At 43.3% G+C, this 22,257-nt stretch overlaps 21 non-coding genes across 21 annotated transcripts; 17 read left to right on the top strand and 4 right to left on the bottom strand.

Moving 5' to 3' along the window:
• Positions 1-902: 902 nt before the first annotated feature.
• Positions 903-974, top strand: TRNAT-UGU (transfer RNA threonine (anticodon UGU)). Its single transcript has one exon. It is a non-coding gene; the product is annotated as a tRNA-Thr (tRNA).
• Positions 975-1,661: 687 nt separating this feature from the next.
• On the top strand, positions 1,662-1,743 carry TRNAS-GCU (transfer RNA serine (anticodon GCU)). The gene has a single exon. It is a non-coding gene; the product is annotated as a tRNA-Ser (tRNA).
• A 545-nt stretch (positions 1,744-2,288) lies between these two features.
• Positions 2,289-2,360, top strand: TRNAT-CGU (transfer RNA threonine (anticodon CGU)). Its single transcript has one exon. It is a non-coding gene; the product is annotated as a tRNA-Thr (tRNA).
• Positions 2,361-4,446: 2,086 nt separating this feature from the next.
• Positions 4,447-4,518, top strand: TRNAT-UGU (transfer RNA threonine (anticodon UGU)). Its single transcript has one exon. It is a non-coding gene; the product is annotated as a tRNA-Thr (tRNA).
• Positions 4,519-5,205: 687 nt separating this feature from the next.
• TRNAN-GUU (transfer RNA asparagine (anticodon GUU)) lies at positions 5,206-5,287 on the top strand. Its single transcript has one exon. It is a non-coding gene; the product is annotated as a tRNA-Asn (tRNA).
• A 545-nt stretch (positions 5,288-5,832) lies between these two features.
• TRNAT-CGU (transfer RNA threonine (anticodon CGU)) lies at positions 5,833-5,904 on the top strand. Its single transcript has one exon. It is a non-coding gene; the product is annotated as a tRNA-Thr (tRNA).
• Positions 5,905-7,390: 1,486 nt separating this feature from the next.
• On the bottom strand, positions 7,391-7,485 carry TRNAI-UAU (transfer RNA isoleucine (anticodon UAU)). Its single transcript has 2 exons — positions 7,448-7,485; positions 7,391-7,426 (listed from the first exon to the last, which is right to left on the bottom strand). It is a non-coding gene; the product is annotated as a tRNA-Ile (tRNA).
• A 1,022-nt stretch (positions 7,486-8,507) lies between these two features.
• TRNAT-UGU (transfer RNA threonine (anticodon UGU)) lies at positions 8,508-8,579 on the top strand. The gene has a single exon. It is a non-coding gene; the product is annotated as a tRNA-Thr (tRNA).
• A 680-nt stretch (positions 8,580-9,259) lies between these two features.
• Positions 9,260-9,341, top strand: TRNAS-GCU (transfer RNA serine (anticodon GCU)). Its single transcript has one exon. It is a non-coding gene; the product is annotated as a tRNA-Ser (tRNA).
• Positions 9,342-9,887: 546 nt separating this feature from the next.
• TRNAT-CGU (transfer RNA threonine (anticodon CGU)) lies at positions 9,888-9,959 on the top strand. Its single transcript has one exon. It is a non-coding gene; the product is annotated as a tRNA-Thr (tRNA).
• Positions 9,960-11,442: 1,483 nt separating this feature from the next.
• TRNAI-UAU (transfer RNA isoleucine (anticodon UAU)) lies at positions 11,443-11,537 on the bottom strand. Its single transcript has 2 exons — positions 11,500-11,537; positions 11,443-11,478 (listed from the first exon to the last, which is right to left on the bottom strand). It is a non-coding gene; the product is annotated as a tRNA-Ile (tRNA).
• Positions 11,538-13,307: 1,770 nt separating this feature from the next.
• TRNAS-GCU (transfer RNA serine (anticodon GCU)) lies at positions 13,308-13,389 on the top strand. Its single transcript has one exon. It is a non-coding gene; the product is annotated as a tRNA-Ser (tRNA).
• Positions 13,390-13,935: 546 nt separating this feature from the next.
• On the top strand, positions 13,936-14,007 carry TRNAT-CGU (transfer RNA threonine (anticodon CGU)). The gene has a single exon. It is a non-coding gene; the product is annotated as a tRNA-Thr (tRNA).
• Positions 14,008-15,486: 1,479 nt separating this feature from the next.
• Positions 15,487-15,581, bottom strand: TRNAI-UAU (transfer RNA isoleucine (anticodon UAU)). Its single transcript has 2 exons — positions 15,544-15,581; positions 15,487-15,522 (listed from the first exon to the last, which is right to left on the bottom strand). It is a non-coding gene; the product is annotated as a tRNA-Ile (tRNA).
• A 1,022-nt stretch (positions 15,582-16,603) lies between these two features.
• TRNAT-UGU (transfer RNA threonine (anticodon UGU)) lies at positions 16,604-16,675 on the top strand. Its single transcript has one exon. It is a non-coding gene; the product is annotated as a tRNA-Thr (tRNA).
• Positions 16,676-17,362: 687 nt separating this feature from the next.
• Positions 17,363-17,444, top strand: TRNAN-GUU (transfer RNA asparagine (anticodon GUU)). The gene has a single exon. It is a non-coding gene; the product is annotated as a tRNA-Asn (tRNA).
• Positions 17,445-17,989: 545 nt separating this feature from the next.
• Positions 17,990-18,061, top strand: TRNAT-CGU (transfer RNA threonine (anticodon CGU)). Its single transcript has one exon. It is a non-coding gene; the product is annotated as a tRNA-Thr (tRNA).
• Positions 18,062-19,547: 1,486 nt separating this feature from the next.
• Positions 19,548-19,642, bottom strand: TRNAI-UAU (transfer RNA isoleucine (anticodon UAU)). The gene is made up of 2 exons: positions 19,605-19,642; positions 19,548-19,583 (listed from the first exon to the last, which is right to left on the bottom strand). It is a non-coding gene; the product is annotated as a tRNA-Ile (tRNA).
• Positions 19,643-20,664: 1,022 nt separating this feature from the next.
• On the top strand, positions 20,665-20,736 carry TRNAT-UGU (transfer RNA threonine (anticodon UGU)). The gene has a single exon. It is a non-coding gene; the product is annotated as a tRNA-Thr (tRNA).
• A 687-nt stretch (positions 20,737-21,423) lies between these two features.
• Positions 21,424-21,505, top strand: TRNAS-GCU (transfer RNA serine (anticodon GCU)). The gene has a single exon. It is a non-coding gene; the product is annotated as a tRNA-Ser (tRNA).
• A 545-nt stretch (positions 21,506-22,050) lies between these two features.
• Positions 22,051-22,122, top strand: TRNAT-CGU (transfer RNA threonine (anticodon CGU)). Its single transcript has one exon. It is a non-coding gene; the product is annotated as a tRNA-Thr (tRNA).
• Positions 22,123-22,257: the final 135 nt, after the last annotated feature.

Raw genomic sequence — 22,257 nt, 5'->3', positions numbered from 1 at the left:
TGCCTATATTGTGCCACTGGAGCTTACCTTTTAGCCTGATATACACTTTGCCACTGATGTTCAGCCAATGGTGCAGTCAAATGTCCCTTCTACATTTTTGTCATGCTGCAGGCAGTGCCACTGGAGCCAGCATGATGCTCTTCCTCATATTCAACACGTGTCAATTGAAACACCTCCCAATGTCATCTTGGCGATGCCTATAAACACCCCAGGACTTTGATGAATTTTTCTCAACAGCAAGTGAGGCAGTTTTCCTGCAAACGGCTGGATGTACCTCAACAAGGAACGCATTGTGGTTCTATTTTGAAGATGTTTGTGTTATTACCTGTAAAGACTTGAATGCCTAACATAATCCCTGTAGACGAGGTGGCCGAGTGGTTAAGGCGATGGACTGCTAATCTGCTGTACACGCGTGGTTTCGAATCCCACCTTTGTCGATTTTAACTTTTGAAATCTTTTTTAAACATCTGCATTGCTCTAAGCATCATTGCCATTGGCTTTCAAAGAACATACAGACAAAAGTGAAAATATGCATGTTAGTTGATTAAGAAGGACACAAACAAGGTTGTCGTGTTACTGGCAGGAATGCAATCTGCTGTGCTTGACTACCCTTTGAGCCAGAATCCGGATAGAAATTTAAAAAAGCAAAGGTAATATCCATATTGTCTCTCTGCTGCCATGTACATGTTTTTTTCAACTTTCACGCATCACATCTCCTCATTAGTCACCCTAAAATTGCGCGGAATACGCACAAATTAGCTGCTCCTCAAAAAATCGGCCAGAAAAAAACAGGTCAAATCACAATCATATACATACATTCTCACACACCCTTCAAATATGTCTACCCAGTAAACATCATGTTGTGTGCTCGTTGTGTTGCTGTTATGCGTCATAACCTGAGGGGCTCTGTAGCTCAGTGGCAGAGCACTGGTCTTGTAAACCAGGGGTCGTGAGTTCGATCCTCATCAGGGCCTCCAAATGGTAATTTTCTTGAACATTGTTGAATAGGAACTGATATTGCACATTGTACCTGTGCAACCTTTTACCAATGGATTCGGGCCTATAACAAAGCCACAAGTGCAAGGTGTCTGAATAGACTGTGGGGAAGGTCGGCTTTCTGGACCTAATTTCTTCAAGAAAAAGACCTTGATAATCTTGTGATGACAGATGCAGATGATCACGGTGAAGCCCTTACTCTATTGAACAGTACAGCGGTTCTGGGTTGCACGCCTTTCTCTATTTTCAGGGACGTTGATGTGGCAACATTTAATTGGAAAAGGGTTATTGCCATCACTCACTATTTAAATTCAATGACATCACAGGAAGCAGCAGCATCTGAACTTTGATCTTGGCTGGAAACGTTGAATGATGCCAAACACTGGGAAACTGGAGCTTGCGTTATGCTGGTTTTACTACTAATGGTGTGCCATACGGAAGCTCAAGCACCTTCCTCTGGATTAGTGTTGTGAACCCTCCAGGAGCTCTTGTTATATTTTTCTGAACTTCAACTTGATGTGTTTATCTATCAATGGCCGGGTAAGGAAGAACGAGTCAACGATCTTGTTTCTACTATGACAAACATGATCTATTTTTCACTGACTTTGCACCACCATTGTTTTATCTCTTCTTTAAGCATGGGACTCGAGCACCGTTCCCAAACAGACGAGGTGGCCGAGTGGTTAAGGCGATGGACTGCTAATCCATTGTGCTCTGCACGCCTGGGTTCGAATCCCACCTTCGTCGTATTTTTCTTTATAGTCTGCATTTAAACATAGACCAAAGTCTTTCAACCTCCCTGTGAAAGACAGGAATGAGTACAGATATGGAAATAGAGATGTAAAAATAAGTTCATTGGTGCAGGCGGAGAATGAAATTAGTCAAAGACTTTCCTCGTAGGTTTCCATTCTTTACTATTATAGGAGCCAAAATCAGCGCAGTTAGTAAATTCCCAAGCTTACATCCCAAATTCTTTTTTCTTTTAGTTGTCTGCCTTTTACATGTTCCTTTTGCCATCATTCTGACCTGCTATCTAAACTCATGAACCTGTTCAGCATCCTACTCAATACATACATACCCGTAAAAGTACATACTCAAACGCATACCGACAATGTATCACCAACATAAGCACACACGCTTTCGCAAATCAGATGTATGATGACGTACTGAACACATGCAGAGATATACAGCCATTTTTACACAACCAGAAATTCATATACCTGGAGATCTACCTAGGTAAAACCCATGGTTTCTTTGCACTTTCTGTTGTTGGCTGTGAGCAAGCAGCAGGTGGCCTTGTAGCTCAGTGGCAGAGCACTGGTCTCGTAAACCAGCGGTCATGAGTTCAAACCTCATCAGGGCGGATTATTTTCAACAAGCACGGGGAAGAGAAGCCAGAGTTCCACCATCTACAGAGAACCTTTTATGACGGGATGCATCCTCATAATTGAAGTCTTCCACAGAAGGAGTGAAATAGAGTTCGAGAGGAAGGCCTAATGTTTTCAGGCAAAGACTGACAAAAACCTTGCAATGTCGCATGTAGCTGCTTTGGTGAAAAGACTGTTCAAGTTCACAATGCAACGGAGGGGTGTTCCCCATCTCCATACAATCATCTCTTTGATAATGTAAATGTGCCAGGCGTGTTGAAAGACAAAGACAGACACAACCGCACATACCAGTTGAAGAAAGACAGCCAGCAAACACATTTGTATAGAGGTAAGCAAGCCTCAATTAGAGATGTGAGTCCCTCCGTTTCTGCGGGAGTCCACAAGTTTAATAAAAAATGAACACATATCTTTCATGTTCTAATGATTACCAATCTTTCTGATTAGCTCTGCATAGCTCCAATGGCTATGTGTGTGTGTGTGTGTATGTGCCCGTGTGTGTAGGGGAAGGGGTCGGTAGATGTGTTCACGCAGAGCAAGTTGCATACATCGCCAACAGCCATTCTCTCCTGCTCCTGTGCATCCAGTTCGGATGCGAACCCACCCAATTGTTCTATATGTCTGCTACCCTGACCGCATTCACACATCATTGGCTATTAGTATGCAGCTTGTGGGCGCTGTCAATGGGATATAAGCACCATTCCCCATGTCTGCAATAGCTAGACCAGATTCTGAGGTATGATGAGCAGGGGTCCAGGCACTTCGCCTGACAAACGCCGGGCTTAGCCCTGCCGGGCCTAGCCCTGAGGGGCCTAACTGGGCATGGCCCTGTGTAAGGTAGGCTGAGCAGGGGACCACTTGCAACTAACCTTCGGCACCAATCAGGCATGGAGAGGTCTGTGCAAATGCCCAGCCCTTTAGCAATCTCGATCTGCAAAACCTTCAACTCCTAATTCTCATGGCTCCCAGAAGCCCTAGCCCATATGCAAATGAGGCGAGTTCCTATCAGCATCCTTGTTCTGCTTGATTTTATCAAAGTGACTGCCTGATTAGTGAAAGGGTATTTATTCTCAGAGGTTTGCTTCAAAGGCGATAATGCAGTAAATAGACAACATTATTCTTTGTAAGTTGATATTGTCTCCTGGATCCTACTCCAGTAACCCTTTTTCTACCTTTACAAATGTCTTCCGTAAGTGGTGCTCAGCAGAAAATGGAGTATAATAACAGTTGACATTTTTTATTTTCTGTTCTATTTTCAAAAACCCTCCGTAGCTGTATTTAAAGCGCAAACACCCCATAAATAACTTGCAATGAGTATTCCATGTCTAAAAGGCAGAGGAGCTGTCATACAACATTAACTGACAATCAAGGAAACCTTGAGGTGAACCAAAAAATGTCCAGAACATTTATTGGTTCAATAATTCAGTTTGGATGTACCTCAACAAGGAACGCATTGTGGTTCTATTTTGAAGATGTTTGTGTTATTACCTGTAAAGACTTGAATGCCTAACATAATCCCTGTAGACGAGGTGGCCGAGTGGTTAAGGCGATGGACTGCTAATCTGCTGTACACGCGTGGTTTCGAATCCCACCTTTGTCGATTTTAACTTTTGAAATCTTTTTTAAACATCTGCATTGCTCTAAGCACCATTGCCATTGGCTTTCAAAGAACATACAGACAAAAGTGAAAATATGCATGTTAGTTGATTAAGAAGGACACAAACAAGGTTGTCGTGTTACTGGCAGGAATGCAATCTGCTGTGCTTGACTACCCTTTGAGCCAGAATCCGGATAGAAATTTAAAAAAGCAAAGGTAATATCCATATTGTCTCTCTGCTGCCATGTACATGTTTTTTTCAACTTTCACGCATCACATCTCCTCATTAGTCACCCTAAAATTGCGCGGAATACGCACAAATTAGCTGCTCCTCAAAAAATCGGCCAGAAAAAAACAGGTCAAATCACAATCATATACATACATTCTCACACACCCTTCAAATATGTCTACCCAGTAAACATCATGTTGTGTGCTCGTTGTGTTGCTGTTATGCGTCATAACCTGAGGGGCTCTGTAGCTCAGTGGCAGAGCACTGGTCTTGTAAACCAGGGTTCGTGAGTTCGATCCTCATCAGGGCCTCCAAATGATAATTTTCTTGAACATTGTTGAATAGGAACTGATATTGCACATTGTACCTGTGCAACCTTTTACCAATGGATTCGGGCCTATAACAAAGCCACAAGCGCAAGGTGTCTGAATAGACTGTGGGGAAGGTCGGCTTTCTGGACCTAATTTCTTCAAGAAAAGGACCTTGATAATCTTGTGATGACAGATGCAGATGATCACGGTGAAGCCCTTACTCTATTGAACAGTACAGCGGTTCTGGGTTGCACGCCTTTCTCTATTTTCAGGGACGTTGATGTGGCAAAATTTAATTGGAAAAGGGTTATTGCCATCACTCACTATTTAAATTCAATGACATCACAGGAAGCAGCAGCATCTGAACTTTGATCTTGGCTGGAAACGTTGAATGATGCCAAACACTGGGAAACTGGAGCTTGCGTTATGCTGGTTTTACTACTAATGGTGTGCCATACGGAAGCTCAAGCACCTTCCTCTGGATTAGTGTTGTGAACCCTCCAGGAGCTCTTGTTATATTTTTCTGAACTTCAACTTGATGTGTTTATCTATCAATGGCCGGGTAAGGAAGAACGAGTCAACGATCTTGTTTCTACTATGACAAACATGATCTATTTTTCACTGACTTTGCACCACCATTGTTTTATCTCTTCTTTAAGCATGGGACTTGAGCACCGTTCCCAAACAGACGAGGTGGCCGAGTGGTTAAGGCGATGGACTGTTAATCCATTGTGCTCTGCACACGTGGGTTCGAATCCCACCTTCGTTGTATTTTTCTTTATAGTCTGCATTTAAACATAGACCAAAGTCTTTCAACCTCCCTGTGAAAGACAGGAATGAGTACAGATATGGAAATAGAGATGTAAAAATAAGTTCATTGGTGCAGGCGGAGAATGAAATTAGTCAAAGACTTTCCTCGTAGGTTTCCATTCTTTACTATTATAGGAGCCAAAATCAGCGCAGTTAGTAAATTCCCAAGCTTACATCCCAAATTCTTTTTTCTTTTAGTTGTCTGCCTTTTACATGTTCCTTTTGCCATCATTCTGACCTGCTATCTAAACTCATGAACCTGTTCAGCATCCTACTCAATACATACATACCCGTAAAAGTACATACTCAAACGCATACCGACAATGTATCACCAACATAAGCACACACGCTTTCGCAAATCAGATGTATGATGACGTACTGAACACATGCAGAGATATACAGCCATTTTTACACAACCAGAAATTCATATACCTGGAGATCTACCTAGGTAAAACCCATGGTTTCTTTGCACTTTCTGTTGTTGGCTGTGAGCAAGCAGCAGGTGGCCTTGTAGCTCAGTGGCAGAGCACTGGTCTCGTAAACCAGGGGTCATGAGTTCAAACCTCATCAGGGCCTCGGGCGGATTATTTTCAAAAAGCACGGGGAAGAGAAGCCAGAGTTGCACCATCTACAGAGAACCTTTTATGACGGGATGCATCCTCATAATTGAAGTCTTCCACAGAAGGAGTGAAATAGAGTTCGAGAGGAAGGCCTAATGTTTTCAGGCAAAGACTGACAAAAACCTTGCAATGTCGCATGTAGCTGCTTTGGTGAAAAGACTGTTCAAGTTCACAATGCAACAGAGGGGTGTTCCCCATCTCCATACAATCATCTCTTTGATAATGTAAACGTGCCAGGCGTGTTGAAAGACAAAGACAGACACAACCGCACATACCAGTTGAAGAAAGACAGCCAGCAAACACATTTGTATAGAGGTAAGCAAGCCTCAATTAGAGATGTGAGTCCCTCCGTTTCTGCGGGAGTCCACAAGTTTAATAAAAAATGAACACATATCTTTCATGTTCTAATGATTACCAATCTTTCTGATTAGCTCTGCATAGCTCCAATGGCTATGTGTGTGTGTGTGTGTATGTGCCCGTGTGTGTAGGGGAAGGGGTCGGTAGATGTGTTCACGCAGAGCAAGTTGCATACATCGCCAACAGCCATTCTCTCCTGCTCCTGTGCATCCAGTTCGGATGCGAACCCACCCAATTGTTCTATATGTCTGCTACCCTGACCGCATTCACACATCATTGGCTATTAGTATGCAGCTTGTGGGCGCTGTCAATGGGATATAAGCACCATTCCCCATGTCTGCAATAGCTAGACCAGATTCTGAGGTATGATGAGCAGGGGTCCAGGCACTTCGCCTGACAAACGCCGGGCTTAGCCCTGCCGGGCCTAGCCCTGAGGGGCCTAACTGGGCATGGCCCTGTGTAAGGTAGGCTGAGCAGGGGACCACTTGCAACTAACCTTCGGCACCAATCAGGCATGGAGAGGTCTGTGCAAATGCCCAGCCCTTTAGCAATCTCGATCTGCAAAACCTTCAACTCCTAATTCTCATGGCTCCCAGAAGCCCTAGCCCATATGCAAATGAGGCGAGTTCCTATCAGCATCCTTGTTCTGCTTGATTTTATCAAAGTGACTGCCTGATTAGTGAAAGGGTATTTATTCTCAGAGGTTTGCTTCAAAGGCGATAATGCAGTAAATAGACAACATTATTCTTTGTAAGTTGATATTGTCTCCTGGATCCTACTCCAGTAACCCTTTTTCTACCTTTACAAATGTCTTCCGTAAGTGGTGCTCAGCAGAAAATGGAGTATAATAACAGTTGACATTTTTTATTTTCTGTTCTATTTTCAAAAACCCTCCGTAGCTGTATTTAAAGCGCAAACACCCCATAAATAACTTGCAATGAGTATTCCATGTCTAAAAGGCAGAGGAGCTGTCATACAACATTAACTGACAATCAAGGAAACCTTGAGGTGAACCAAAAAATGTCCAGAACATTTATTGGTTCAATAATTCAGTTTTGAGGTGAATTAGTAAAAAGTTCCAAAGTTGCTCCAGGTGAGGCTTGAACTCACAACCTCGGCATTGCTCACTGCATGTACTGCTGTATAAGTACCGCGCGCTAACCGATTGCGCCACTGGAGCTGCCGTGTTTTGGTTTTCGACATGAAACTACACCCACAAACACACACACAAGTGTACAAAAGCACCCACAAGCTCTGGCATTGTCTTTTTAGCTGACACCAAATTATGGGTGCCTTGTAGTGCCTATATTGTGCCACTGGAGCTTACCTTTTAGCCTGATATACACTTTGCCACTGATGTTCAGCCAATGGTGCAGTCAAATGTCCCTTCTACATTTTTGTCATGCTGCAGGCAGTGCCACTGGAGCCAGCATGATGCTCTTCCTCATATTCAACACGTGTCAATTGAAACACCTCCCAATGTCATCTTGGCGATGCCTATAAACACCCCAGGACTTTGATGAATTTTTCTCAACAGCAAGTGAGGCAGTTTTCCTGCAAACGGCTGGATGTACCTCAACAAGGAACGCATTGTGGTTCTATTTTGAAGATGTTTGTGTTATTACCTGTAAAGACTTGAATGCCTAACATAATCCCTGTAGACGAGGTGGCCGAGTGGTTAAGGCGATGGACTGCTAATCTGCTGTACACGCGTGGTTTCGAATCCCACCTTTGTCGATTTTAACTTTTGAAATCTTTTTTAAACATCTGCATTGCTCTAAGCATCATTGCCATTGGCTTTCAAAGAACATACAGACAAAAGTGAAAATATGCATGTTAGTTGATTAAGAAGGACACAAACAAGGTTGTCGTGTTACTGGCAGGAATGCAATCTGCTGTGCTTGACTACCCTTTGAGCCAGAATCCGGATAGAAATTTAAAAAAGCAAAGGTAATATCCATATTGTCTCTCTGCTGCCATGTACATGTTTTTTTCAACTTTCACGCATCACATCTCCTCATTAGTCACCCTAAAATTGCGCGGAATACGCACAAATTAGCTGCTCCTCAAAAAATCGGCCAGAAAAAAACAGGTCAAATCACAATCATATACATACATTCTCACACACCCTTCAAATATTTCTATCCAGTAAACATCATGTTGTGTGCTCGTTGTGTTGCTGTTATGCGTCATAACCTGAGGGGCTCTGTAGCTCAGTGGCAGAGCACTGGTCTTGTAAACCAGGGGTCGTGAGTTCGATCTTCATCAGGGCCTCCAAATGGTAATTTTCTTGAACATTGTTGAATAGGAACTGATATTGTACCTGTGCAACCTTTTACCAATGGATTCGGGCCTATAACAAAGCCACAAGCGCAAGGTGTCTGAATAGTCTGTGGGGAAGGTCGGCTTTCTGGACCTAATTTCTTCAAGAAAAACACCTTGATAATCTTGTGATGACAGATGCAGATGATCACGGTGAAGCCCTTACTCTATTGAACAGTACAGCGGTTCTGGGTTGCACGCCTTTCTCTATTTCCAGGGACGTTAATGTGGCAAAATTTTATTGGAAAAGGGTTATTGCCATCACTCACTATTTAAATTCAATGACATCACAGGAAGCAGCAGCATCTGAACTTTGATCTTGGCTGGAAACGTTGAATGATGCCAAACACTGGGAAACTGGAGCTTGTATTATGCTGGTTTTGCTACTAATGGTGTGCCATACGGAAGCTCAAGCACCTTCCTCTGGATTAGTGTTGTGAACCCTCGAGGAGCTCTTGTTATATTTTTCTGAACTTCAACTTGATGTGTTTATCTATCAATGGCCGGGTAAGGAAGAACGAGTCAACGATCTTGTTTCTACTATGACAAACATGATCTATTTTTCACTGACTTTGCACCACCATTGTTTTATCTCTTTTTTAAGCATGGGACTCGAGCACCCTTCCCAAACAGACGAGGTGGCCGAGTGGTTAAGGCGATGGACTGCTAATCCATTGTGCTCTGCACGCGTGGGTTCGAAGCCCACCTTCGTCGTATTTTTTCTTTATAGTCTGCATTTAAACATTGACCAAAGTCTTTCAACCTCCCTGTGAAAGACAGGAATGAGTACAGATATGGAAATAGAGATGTAAAAATAGGTTCATTGGTGCAGGCGGAGAATGAAATTAGTCAAAGACTTTCCTCGTAGGTTTCCATTCTTTACTATTATAGGAGCCAAAATCAGCGCAGTTAGTAAATTCCCAAGCTTACATCCCAAATTCTTTTTTCTTTTAGTTGTCTGCCTTTTACATGTTCCTTTTGCCATCATTCTGACCTGCTATCTAAACTCATGAACCTGTTCAGCATCCTACTCAATACATACATACCCGTAAAAGTACATACTCAAACGCATACCGACAATGTATCACCAACATAAGCACACACGCTTTCGCAAATCAGATGTATGATGACGTACTGAACACATGCAGAGATATACAGCCATTTTTACACAACCAGAAATTCATATACCTGGAGATCTACCTAGGTAAAACCAATGGTTTCTTTGCACTTTCTGTTGTTGGCTGTGAGCAAGCAGCAGGTGGCCTTGTAGCTCAGTGGCAGAGCACTGGTCCCGTGAACCAGGGGTCATGAGTTCAAACCTCATCAGGGCCTCGGGCGGATTATTTTCAAAAAGCACGGGGAAGAGAAGCCAGAGTTGCACCATCTACAGAGAACCTTTTATGACGGGATGCATCCTCATAATTGAAGTCTTCCACAGAAGGAGTGAATAGAGTTCGAGAGGAAGGCCTAATGTTTTCAGGCAAAGACTGACAAAAACCTTGCAATGTCGCATGTAGCTGCTTTGGTGAAAAGACTGTTCAAGTTCACAATGCAACGGAGGGGTGTTCCCCATCTCCATACAATCATCTCTTTGATAATGTAAACGTGCCAGGCGTGTTGAAAGACAAAGACAGACACAACCGCACATACCAGTTGAAGAAAGACAGCCAGCAAACACATTTGTATAGAGGTAAGCAAGCCTCAATTAGAGATGTGAGTCCCTCCGTTTCTGCGGGAGTCCACAAGTTTAATAAAAAATGAACACATATCTTTCATGTTCTAATGATTACCAATCTTTCTGATTAGCTCTGCATAGCTCCAATGGCTATGTGTGTGTGTGTGTATGTGCCCGTGTGTGTAGGGGAAGGGGTCGGTAGATGTGTTCACGCAGAGCAAGTTGCATACATCGCCAACAGCCATTCTCTCCTGCTCCTGTGCATCCAGTTCGGATGCGAACCCACCCAATTGTTCTATATGTCTGCTACCCTGACCGCATTCACACATCATTGGCTATTAGTATGCAGCTTGTGGGCGCTGTCAATGGGATATAAGCACCATTCCCCATGTCTGCAATAGCTAGACCAGATTCTGAGGTATGATGAGCAGGGGTCCAGGCACTTCGCCTGACAAACGCCGGGCTTAGCCCTGCCGGGCCTAGCCCTGAGGGGCCTAACTGGGCATGGCCCTGTGTAAGGTAGGCTGAGCAGGGGACCACTTGCAACTAACCTTCGGCACCAATCAGGCATGGAGAGGTCTGTGCAAATGCCCAGCCCTTTAGCAATCTCGATCTGCAAAACCTTCAACTCCTAATTCTCATGGCTCCCAGAAGCCCTAGCCCATATGCAAATGAGGCGAGTTCCTATCAGCATCCTTGTTCTGCTTGATTTTATCAAAGTGACTGCCTGATTAGTGAAAGGGTATTTATTCTCAGAGGTTTGCTTCAAAGGCGATAATGCAGTAAATAGACAACATTATTCTTTGTAAGTTGATATTGTCTCCTGGATCCTACTCCAGTAACCCTTTTTCTACCTTTACAAATGTCTTCCGTAAGTGGTGCTCAGCAGAAAATGGAGTATAATAACAGTTGACATTTTTTATTTTCTGTTCTATTTTCAAAAACCCTCCGTAGCTGTATTTAAAGCGCAAACACCCCATAAATAACTTGCAATGAGTATTCCATGTCTAAAAGGCAGAGGAGCTGTCATACAACATTAACTGACAATCAAGGAAACCTTGAGGTGAACCAAAAAATGTCCAGAACATTTATTGGTTCAATAATTCAGTTTTGAGGTGAATTAGTAAAAAGTTCCAAAGTTGCTCCAGGTGAGGCTTGAACTCACAACCTCGGCATTGCTCACTGCATGTACTGCTGTATAAGTACCGCGCGCTAACCGATTGCGCCACTGGAGCTGCTGTGTTTTGGTTTTCGACATGAAACTACACCCACAAACACACACACAAGTGTACAAAAGCACCCACAAGCTCTGGCATTGTCTTTTTAGCTGACACCAAATTATGGGTGCCTTGTAGTGCCTATATTGTGCCACTGGAGCTTACCTTTTAGCCTGATATACACTTTGCCACTGATGTTCAGCCAATGGTGCAGTCAAATGTCCCTTCTACATTTTTGTCATGCTGCAGGCAGTGCCACTGGAGCCAGCATGATGCTCTTCCTCATATTCAACACGTGTCAATTGAAACACCTCCCAATGTCATCTTGGCGATGCCTATAAACACCCCAGGACTTTGATGAATTTTTCTCAACAGCAAGTGAGGCAGTTTTCCTGCAAACGGCTGGATGTACCTCAACAAGGAACGCATTGTGGTTCTATTTTGAAGATGTTTGTGTTATTACCTGTAAAGACTTGAATGCCTAACATAATCCCTGTAGACGAGGTGGCCGAGTGGTTAAGGCGATGGACTGCTAATCTGCTGTACACGCGTGGTTTCGAATCCCACCTTTGTCGATTTTAACTTTTGAAATCTTTTTTAAACATCTGCATTGCTCTAAGCATCATTGCCATTGGCTTTCAAAGAACATACAGACAAAAGTGAAAATATGCATGTTAGTTGATTAAGAAGGACACAAACAAGGTTGTCGTGTTACTGGCAGGAATGCAATCTGCTGTGCTTGACTACCCTTTGAGCCAGAATCCGGATAGAAATTTAAAAAAGCAAAGGTAATATCCATATTGTCTCTCTGCTGCCATGTACATGTTTTTTTCAACTTTCACGCATCACATCTCCTCATTAGTCACCCTAAAATTGCGCGGAATACGCACAAATTAGCTGCTCCTCAAAAAATCGGCCAGAAAAAAACAGGTCAAATCACAATCATATACATACATTCTCACACACCCTTCAAATATGTCTACCCAGTAAACATCATGTTGTGTGCTCGTTGTGTTGCTGTTATGCGTCATAACCTGAGGGGCTCTGTAGCTCAGTGGCAGAGCACTGGTCTTGTAAACCAGGGGTCGTGAGTCAGGGCCTCCAAATGGTAATTTTCTTGAACATTGTTGAATAGGAACTGATATTGCACATTGTACCTGTGCAACCTTTTACCAATGGATTCGGGCCTATAACAAAGCCACAAGTGCAAGGTGTCTGAATAGACTGTGGGGAAGGTCGGCTTTCTGGACCTAATTTCTTCAAGAAAAAGACCTTGATAATCTTGTGATGACAGATGCAGATGATCACGGTGAAGCCCTTACTCTATTGAACAGTACAGCGGTTCTGGGTTGCACGCCTTTCTCTATTTTCAGGGACGTTGATGTGGCAACATTTAATTGGAAAAGGGTTATTGCCATCACTCACTATTTAAATTCAATGACATCACAGGAAGCAGCAGCATCTGAACTTTGATCTTGGCTGGAAACGTTGAATGATGCCAAACACTGGGAAACTGGAGCTTGCATTATGCTGGTTTTACTACTAATGGTGTGCCATACGGAAGCTCAAGCACCTTCCTCTGGATTAGTGTTGTGAACCCTCCAGGAGCTCTTGTTATATTTTTCTGAACTTCAACTTGATGTGTTTATCTATCAATGGCCGGGTAAGGAAGAACGAGTCAACGATCTTGTTTCTACTATGACAAACATGATCTATTTTTCACTGACTTTGCACCACCATTGTTTTATCTCTTCTTTAAGCATGGGACTCGAGCACCGTTCCCAAACAGACGAGGTGGCCGAGTGGTTAAGGCGATGGACTGCTAATCCATTGTGCTCTGCACGCGTGTGTTCGAATCCCACCTTCGTCGTATTTTTTCTTTATAGTCTGCATTTAAACATAGACCAAAGTCTTTCAACCTCCCTGTGAAAGACAGGAATGAGTACAGATATGGAAATAGAGATGTAAAAATAAGTTCATTGGTGCAGGCGGAGAATGAAACTAGTCAAAGACTTTCCTCGTAGGTTTCCATTCTTTACTATTATAGGAGCCAAAATCAGCGCAGTTAGTAAATTCCCAAGCTTACATCCCAAATTCTTTTTTCTTTTAGTTGTCTGCCTTTTACATGTTCCTTTTGCCATCATTCTGACCTGCTATCTAAACTCATGAACCTGTTCAGCATCCTACTCAATACATACATACCCGTAAAAGTACATACTCAAACGCATACCGACAATGTATCACCAACATAAGCACACACGCTTTCGCAAATCAGATGTATGATGACGTACTGAACACATGCAGAGATATACAGCCATTTTTACACAACCAGAAATTCATATACCTGGAGATCTACCTAGGTAAAACCCATGGTTTCTTTGCACTTTCTGTTGTTGGCTGTGAGCAAGCAGCAGGTGGCCTTGTAGCTCAGTGGCAGAGCACTGGTCTCGTAAACCAGCGGTCATGAGTTCAAACCTCATCAGGGCGGATTATTTTCAAAAAGCACGGGGAAGAGAAGCCAGAGTTCCACCATCTACAGAGAACCTTTTATGACGGGATGCATCCTCATAATTGAAGTCTTCCACAGAAGGAGTGAAATAGAGTTCGAGAGGAAGGCCTAATGTTTTCAGGCAAAGACTGACAAAAACCTTGCAATGTCGCATGTAGCTGCTTTGGTGAAAAGACTGTTCAAGTTCACAATGCAACGGAGGGGTGTTCCCCATCTCCATACAATCATCTCTTTGATAATGTAAATGTGCCAGGCGTGTTGAAAGACAAAGACAGACACAACCGCACATACCAGTTGAAGAAAGACAGCCAGCAAACACATTTGTATAGAGGTAAGCAAGCCTCAATTAGAGATGTGAGTCCCTCCGTTTCTGCGGGAGTCCACAAGTTTAATAAAAAATGAACACATATCTTTCATGTTCTAATGATTACCAATCTTTCTGATTAGCTCTGCATAGCTCCAATGGCTATGTGTGTGTGTGTGTGTATGTGCCCGTGTGTGTAGGGGAAGGGGTCGGTAGATGTGTTCACGCAGAGCAAGTTGCATACATCGCCAACAGCCATTCTCTCCTGCTCCTGTGCATCCAGTTCGGATGCGAACCCACCCAATTGTTCTATATGTCTGCTACCCTGACCGCATTCACACATCATTGGCTATTAGTATGCAGCTTGTGGGCGCTGTCAATGGGATATAAGCACCATTCCCCATGTCTGCAATAGCTAGACCAGATTCTGAGGTATGATGAGCAGGGGTCCAGGCACTTCGCCTGACAAACGCCGGGCTTAGCCCTGCCGGGCCTAGCCCTGAGGGGCCTAACTGGGCATGGCCCTGTGTAAGGTAGGCTGAGCAGGGGACCACTTGCAACTAACCTTCGGCACCAATCAGGCATGGAGAGGTCTGTGCAAATGCCCAGCCCTTTAGCAATCTCGATCTGCAAAACCTTCAACTCCTAATTCTCATGGCTCCCAGAAGCCCTAGCCCATATGCAAATGAGGCGAGTTCCTATCAGCATCCTTGTTCTGCTTGATTTTATCAAAGTGACTGCCTGATTAGTGAAAGGGTATTTATTCTCAGAGGTTTGCTTCAAAGGCGATAATGCAGTAAATAGACAACATTATTCTTTGTAAGTTGATATTGTCTCCTGGATCCTACTCCAGTAACCCTTTTTCTACCTTTACAAATGTCTTCCGTAAGTGGTGCTCAGCAGAAAATGGAGTATAATAACAGTTGACATTTTTTATTTTCTGTTCTATTTTCAAAAACCCTCCGTAGCTGTATTTAAAGCGCAAACACCCCATAAATAACTTGCAATGAGTATTCCATGTCTAAAAGGCAGAGGAGCTGTCATACAACATTAACTGACAATCAAGGAAACCTTGAGGTGAACCAAAAAATGTCCAGAACATTTATTGGTTCAATAATTCAGTTTTGAGGTGAATTAGTAAAAAGTTCCAAAGTTGCTCCAGGTGAGGCTTGAACTCACAACCTCGGCATTGCTCACTGCATATCCTGCTGTATAAGTACCGCGCGCTAACCGATTGCGCCACTGGAGCTGCTGTGTTTTGGTTTTCGACATGAAACTACACCCACAAACACACACACAAGTGTACAAAAGCACCCACAAGCTCTGGCATTGTCTTTTTAGCTGACACCAAATTATGGGTGCCTTGTAGTGCCTATATTGTGCCACTGGAGCTTACCTTTTAGCCTGATATACACTTTGCCACTGATGTTCAGCCAATGGTGCAGTCAAATGTCCCTTCTACATTTTTGTCATGCTGCAGGCAGTGCCACTGGAGCCAGCATGATGCTCTTCCTCATATTCAACACGTGTCAATTGAAACACCTCCCAATGTCATCTTGGCGATGCCTATAAACACCCCAGGACTTTGATGAATTTTTCTCAACAGCAAGTGAGGCAGTTTTCCTGCAAACGGCTGGATGTACCTCAACAAGGAACGCATTGTGGTTCTATTTTGAAGATGTTTGTGTTATTACCTGTAAAGACTTGAATGCCTAACATAATCCCTGTAGACGAGGTGGCCGAGTGGTTAAGGCGATGGACTGCTAATCTGCTGTACACGCGTGGTTTCGAATCCCACCTTTGTCGATTTTAACTTTTGAAATCTTTTTTAAACATCTGCATTGCTCTAAGCACCATTGCCATTGGCTTTCAAAGAACATACAGACAAAAGTGAAAATATGCATGTTAGTTGATTAAGAAGGACACAAACAAGGTTGTCGTGTTACTGGCAGGAATGCAATCTGCTGTGCTTGACTACCCTTTGAGCCAGAATCCGGATAGAAATTTAAAAAAGCAAAGGTAATATCCATATTGTCTCTCTGCTGCCATGTACATGTTTTTTTCAACTTTCACGCATCACATCTCCTCATTAGTCACCCTAAAATTGCGCGGAATACGCACAAATTAGCTGCTCCTCAAAAAATCGGCCAGAAAAAAACAGGTCAAATCACAATCATATACATACATTCTCACACACCCTTCAAATATGTCTACCCAGTAAACATCATGTTGTGTGCTCGTTGTGTTGCTGTTATGCGTCATAACCTGAGGGGCTCTGTAGCTCAGTGGCAGAGCACTGGTCTTGTAAACCAGGGTTCGTGAGTTCGATCCTCATCAGGGCCTCCAAATGATAATTTTCTTGAACATTGTTGAATAGGAACTGATATTGCACATTGTACCTGTGCAACCTTTTACCAATGGATTCGGGCCTATAACAAAGCCACAAGCGCAAGGTGTCTGAATAGACTGTGGGGAAGGTCGGCTTTCTGGACCTAATTTCTTCAAGAAAAGGACCTTGATAATCTTGTGATGACAGATGCAGATGATCACGGTGAAGCCCTTACTCTATTGAACAGTACAGCGGTTCTGGGTTGCACGCCTTTCTCTATTTTCAGGGACGTTGATGTGGCAAAATTTAATTGGAAAAGGGTTATTGCCATCACTCACTATTTAAATTCAATGACATCACAGGAAGCAGCAGCATCTGAACTTTGATCTTGGCTGGAAACGTTGAATGATGCCAAACACTGGGAAACTGGAGCTTGCGTTATGCTGGTTTTACTACTAATGGTGTGCCATACGGAAGCTCAAGCACCTTCCTCTGGATTAGTGTTGTGAACCCTCCAGGAGCTCTTGTTATATTTTTCTGAACTTCAACTTGATGTGTTTATCTATCAATGGCCGGGTAAGGAAGAACGAGTCAACGATCTTGTTTCTACTATGACAAACATGATCTATTTTTCACTGACTTTGCACCACCATTGTTTTATCTCTTCTTTAAGCATGGGACTTGAGCACCGTTCCCAAACAGACGAGGTGGCCGAGTGGTTAAGGCGATGGACTGTTAATCCATTGTGCTCTGCACACGTGGGTTCGAATCCCACCTTCGTCGTATTTTTCTTTATAGTCTGCATTTAAACATAGACCAAAGTCTTTCAACCTCCCTGTGAAAGACAGGAATGAGTACAGATATGGAAATAGAGATGTAAAAATAAGTTCATTGGTGCAGGCGGAGAATGAAATTAGTCAAAGACTTTCCTCGTAGGTTTCCATTCTTTACTATTATAGGAGCCAAAATCAGCGCAGTTAGTAAATTCCCAAGCTTACATCCCAAATTATTTTTTCTTTTAGTTGTCTGCCTTTTACATGTTCCTTTTGCCATCATTCTGACCTGCTATCTAAACTCATGAACCTGTTCAGCATCCTACTCAATACATACATACCCGTAAAAGTACATACTCAAACGCATACCGACAATGTATCACCAACATAAGCACACACGCTTTCGCAAATCAGATGTATGATGACGTACTGAACACATGCAGAGATATACAGCCATTTTTACACAACCAGAAATTCATATACCTGGAGATCTACCTAGGTAAAACCCATGGTTTCTTTGCACTTTCTGTTGTTGGCTGTGAGCAAGCAGCAGGTGGCCTTGTAGCTCAGTGGCAGAGCACTGGTCTCGTAAACCAGGGGTCATGAGTTCAAACCTCATCAGGGCCTCGGGCGGATTATTTTCAAAAAGCACGGGGAAGAGAAGCCAGAGTTGCACCATCTACAGAGAACCTTTTATGACGGGATGCATCCTCATAATTGAAGTCTTCCACAGAAGGAGTGAAATAGAGTTCGAGAGGAAGGCCTAATGTTTTCAGGCAAAGACTGACAAAAACCTTGCAATGTCGCATGTAGCTGCTTTGGTGAAAAGACTGTTCAAGTTCACAATGCAACGGAGGGGTGTTCCCCATCTCCATACAATCATCTCTTTGATAATGTAAACGTGCCAGGCGTGTTGAAAGACAAAGACAGACACAACCGCACATACCAGTTGAAGAAAGACAGCCAGCAAACACATTTGTATAGAGGTAAGCAAGCCTCAATTAGAGATGTGAGTCCCTCCGTTTCTGCGGGAGTCCACAAGTTTAATAAAAAATGAACACATATCTTTCATGTTCTAATGATTACCAATCTTTCTGATTAGCTCTGCATAGCTCCAATGGCTATGTGTGTGTGTGTGTGTATGTGCCCGTGTGTGTAGGGGAAGGGGTCGGTAGATGTGTTCACGCAGAGCAAGTTGCATACATCGCCAACAGCCATTCTCTCCTGCTCCTGTGCATCCAGTTCGGATGCGAACCCACCCAATTGTTCTATATGTCTGCTACCCTGACCGCATTCACACATCATTGGCTATTAGTATGCAGCTTGTGGGCGCTGTCAATGGGATATAAGCACCATTCCCCATGTCTGCAATAGCTAGACCAGATTCTGAGGTATGATGAGCAGGGGTCCAGGCACTTCGCCTGACAAACGCCGGGCTTAGCCCTGCCGGGCCTAGCCCTGAGGGGCCTAACTGGGCATGGCCCTGTGTAAGGTAGGCTGAGCAGGGGACCACTTGCAACTAACCTTCGGCACCAATCAGGCATGGAGAGGTCTGTGCAAATGCCCAGCCCTTTAGCAATCTCGATCTGCAAAACCTTCAACTCCTAATTCTCATGGCTCCCAGAAGCCCTAGCCCATATGCAAATGAGGCGAGTTCCTATCAGCATCCTTGTTCTGCTTGATTTTATCAAAGTGACTGCCTGATTAGTGAAAGGGTATTTATTCTCAGAGGTTTGCTTCAAAGGCGATAATGCAGTAAATAGACAACATTATTCTTTGTAAGTTGATATTGTCTCCTGGATCCTACTCCAGTAACCCTTTTTCTACCTTTACAAATGTCTTCCGTAAGTGGTGCTCAGCAGAAAATGGAGTATAATAACAGTTGACATTTTTTATTTTCTGTTCTATTTTCAAAAACCCTCCGTAGCTGTATTTAAAGCGCAAACACCCCATAAATAACTTGCAATGAGTATTCCATGTCTAAAAGGCAGAGGAGCTGTCATACAACATTAACTGACAATCAAGGAAACCTTGAGGTGAACCAAAAAATGTCCAGAACATTTATTGGTTCAATAATTCAGTTTTGAGGTGAATTAGTAAAAAGTTCCAAAGTTGCTCCAGGTGAGGCTTGAACTCACAACCTCGGCATTGCTCACTGCATGTACTGCTGTATAAGTACCGCGCGCTAACCGATTGCGCCACTGGAGCTGCTGTGTTTTGGTTTTCGACATGAAACTACACCCACAAACACACACACAAGTGTACAAAAGCACCCACAAGCTCTGGCATTGTCTTTTTAGCTGACACCAAATTATGGGTGCCTTGTAGTGCCTATATTGTGCCACTGGAGCTTACCTTTTAGCCTGATATACACTTTGCCACTGATGTTCAGCCAATGGTGCAGTCAAATGTCCCTTCTACATTTTTGTCATGCTGCAGGCAGTGCCACTGGAGCCAGCATGATGCTCTTCCTCATATTCAACACGTGTCAATTGAAACACCTCCCAATGTCATCTTGGCGATGCCTATAAACACCCCAGGACTTTGATGAATTTTTCTCAACAGCAAGTGAGGCAGTTTTCCTGCAAACGGCTGGATGTACCTCAACAAGGAACGCATTGTGGTTCTATTTTGAAGATGTTTGTGTTATTACCTGTAAAGACTTGAATGCCTAACATAATCCCTGTAGACGAGGTGGCCGAGTGGTTAAGGCGATGGACTGCTAATCTGCTGTACACGCGTGGTTTCGAATCCCACCTTTGTCGATTTTAACTTTTGAAATCTTTTTTAAACATCTGCATTGCTCTAAGCATCATTGCCATTGGCTTTCAAAGAACATACAGACAAAAGTGAAAATATGCATGTTAGTTGATTAAGAAGGACACAAACAAGGTTGTCGTGTTACTGGCAGGAATGCAATCTGCTGTGCTTGACTACCCTTTGAGCCAGAATCCGGATAGAAATTTAAAAAAGCAAAGGTAATATCCATATTGTCTCTCTGCTGCCATGTACATGTTTTTTTCAACTTTCACGCATCACATCTCCTCATTAGTCACCCTAAAATTGCGCGGAATACGCACAAATTAGCTGCTCCTCAAAAAATCGGCCAGAAAAAAACAGGTCAAATCACAATCATATACATACATTCTCACACACCCTTCAAATATGTCTACCCAGTAAACATCATGTTGTGTGCTCGTTGTGTTGCTGTTATGCGTCATAACCTGAGGGGCTCTGTAGCTCAGTGGCAGAGCACTGGTCTTGTAAACCAGGGGTCGTGAGTTCGATCCTCATCAGGGCCTCCAAATGGTAATTTTCTTGAACATTGTTGAATAGGAACTGATATTGCACATTGTACCTGTGCAACCTTTTACCAATGGATTCGGGCCTATAACAAAGCCACAAGTGCAAGGTGTCTGAATAGACTGTGGGGAAGGTCGGCTTTCTGGACCTAATTTCTTCAAGAAAAAGACCTTGATAATCTTGTGATGACAGATGCAGATGATCACGGTGAAGCCCTTACTCTATTGAACAGTACAGCGGTTCTGGGTTGCACGCCTTTCTCTATTTTCAGGGACGTTGATGTGGCAACATTTAATTGGAAAAGGGTTATTGCCATCACTCACTATTTAAATTCAATGACATCACAGGAAGCAGCAGCATCTGAACTTTGATCTTGGCTGGAAACGTTGAATGATGCCAAACACTGGGAAACTGGAGCTTGCGTTATGCTGGTTTTACTACTAATGGTGTGCCATACGGAAGCTCAAGCACCTTCCTCTGGATTAGTGTTGTGAACCCTCCAGGAGCTCTTGTTATATTTTTCTGAACTTCAACTTGATGTGTTTATCTATCAATGGCCGGGTAAGGAAGAACGAGTCAACGATCTTGTTTCTACTATGACAAACATGATCTATTTTTCACTGACTTTGCACCACCATTGTTTTATCTCTTCTTTAAGTATGGGACTCGAGCACCGTTCCCAAACAGACGAGGTGGCCGAGTGGTTAAGGCGATGGACTGCTAATCCATTGTGCTCTGCACGCGTGGGTTCGAATCCCACCTTCGTCGTATTTTTCTTTATAGTCTGCATTTAAACATAGACCAAAGTCTTTCAACCTCCCTGTGAAAGACAGGAATGAGTACAGATATGGAAATAGAGATGTAAAAATAAGTTCATTGGTGCAGGCGGAGAATGAAATTAGTCAAAGACTTTCCTCGTAGGTTTCCATTCTTTACTATTATAGGAGCCAAAATCAGCGCAGTTAGTAAATTCCCAAGCTTACATCCCAAATTCTTTTTTCTTTTAGTTGCCTGCCTTTTACATGTTCCTTTTGCCATCATTCTGACCTGCTATCTAAACTCATGAACCTGTTCAGCATCCTACTCAATACATACATACCCGTAAAAGTACATACTCAAACGCATACCGACAATGTATCACCAACATAAGCACACACGCTTTCGCAAATCAGATGTATGATGACGTACTGAACACATGCAGAGATATACAGCCATTTTTACACAACCAGAAATTCATATACCTGGAGATCTACCTAGGTAAAACCCATGGTTTCTTTGCACTTTCTGTTGTTGGCTGTGAGCAAGCAGCAGGTGGCCTTGTAGCTCAGTGGCAGAGCACTGGTCTCGTAAACCAGCGGTCATGAGTTCAAACCTCATCAGGGCCTCGGGCGGATTATTTTCAAAAAGCACGGGGAAGAGAAGCCAGAGTTGCACCATCTACAGAGAACCTTTTATGACGGGATGCATCCTCATAATTGAAGTCTTCCACAGAAGGAGTGAAATAGAGTTCGAGAGGAAGG

This window comes from Ambystoma mexicanum, unplaced genomic scaffold (genome assembly GCF_040938575.1).
Source record: "Ambystoma mexicanum isolate Mex_15411 unplaced genomic scaffold, UKY_AmexF1_1 Mex_scaf46, whole genome shotgun sequence".
NCBI lineage: Eukaryota > Metazoa > Chordata > Amphibia > Caudata > Ambystomatidae > Ambystoma > Ambystoma mexicanum.
The sequence above is the reverse complement of the archived record's forward strand: the minus strand, read 5'-3'. Positions and strand labels throughout refer to the sequence as shown.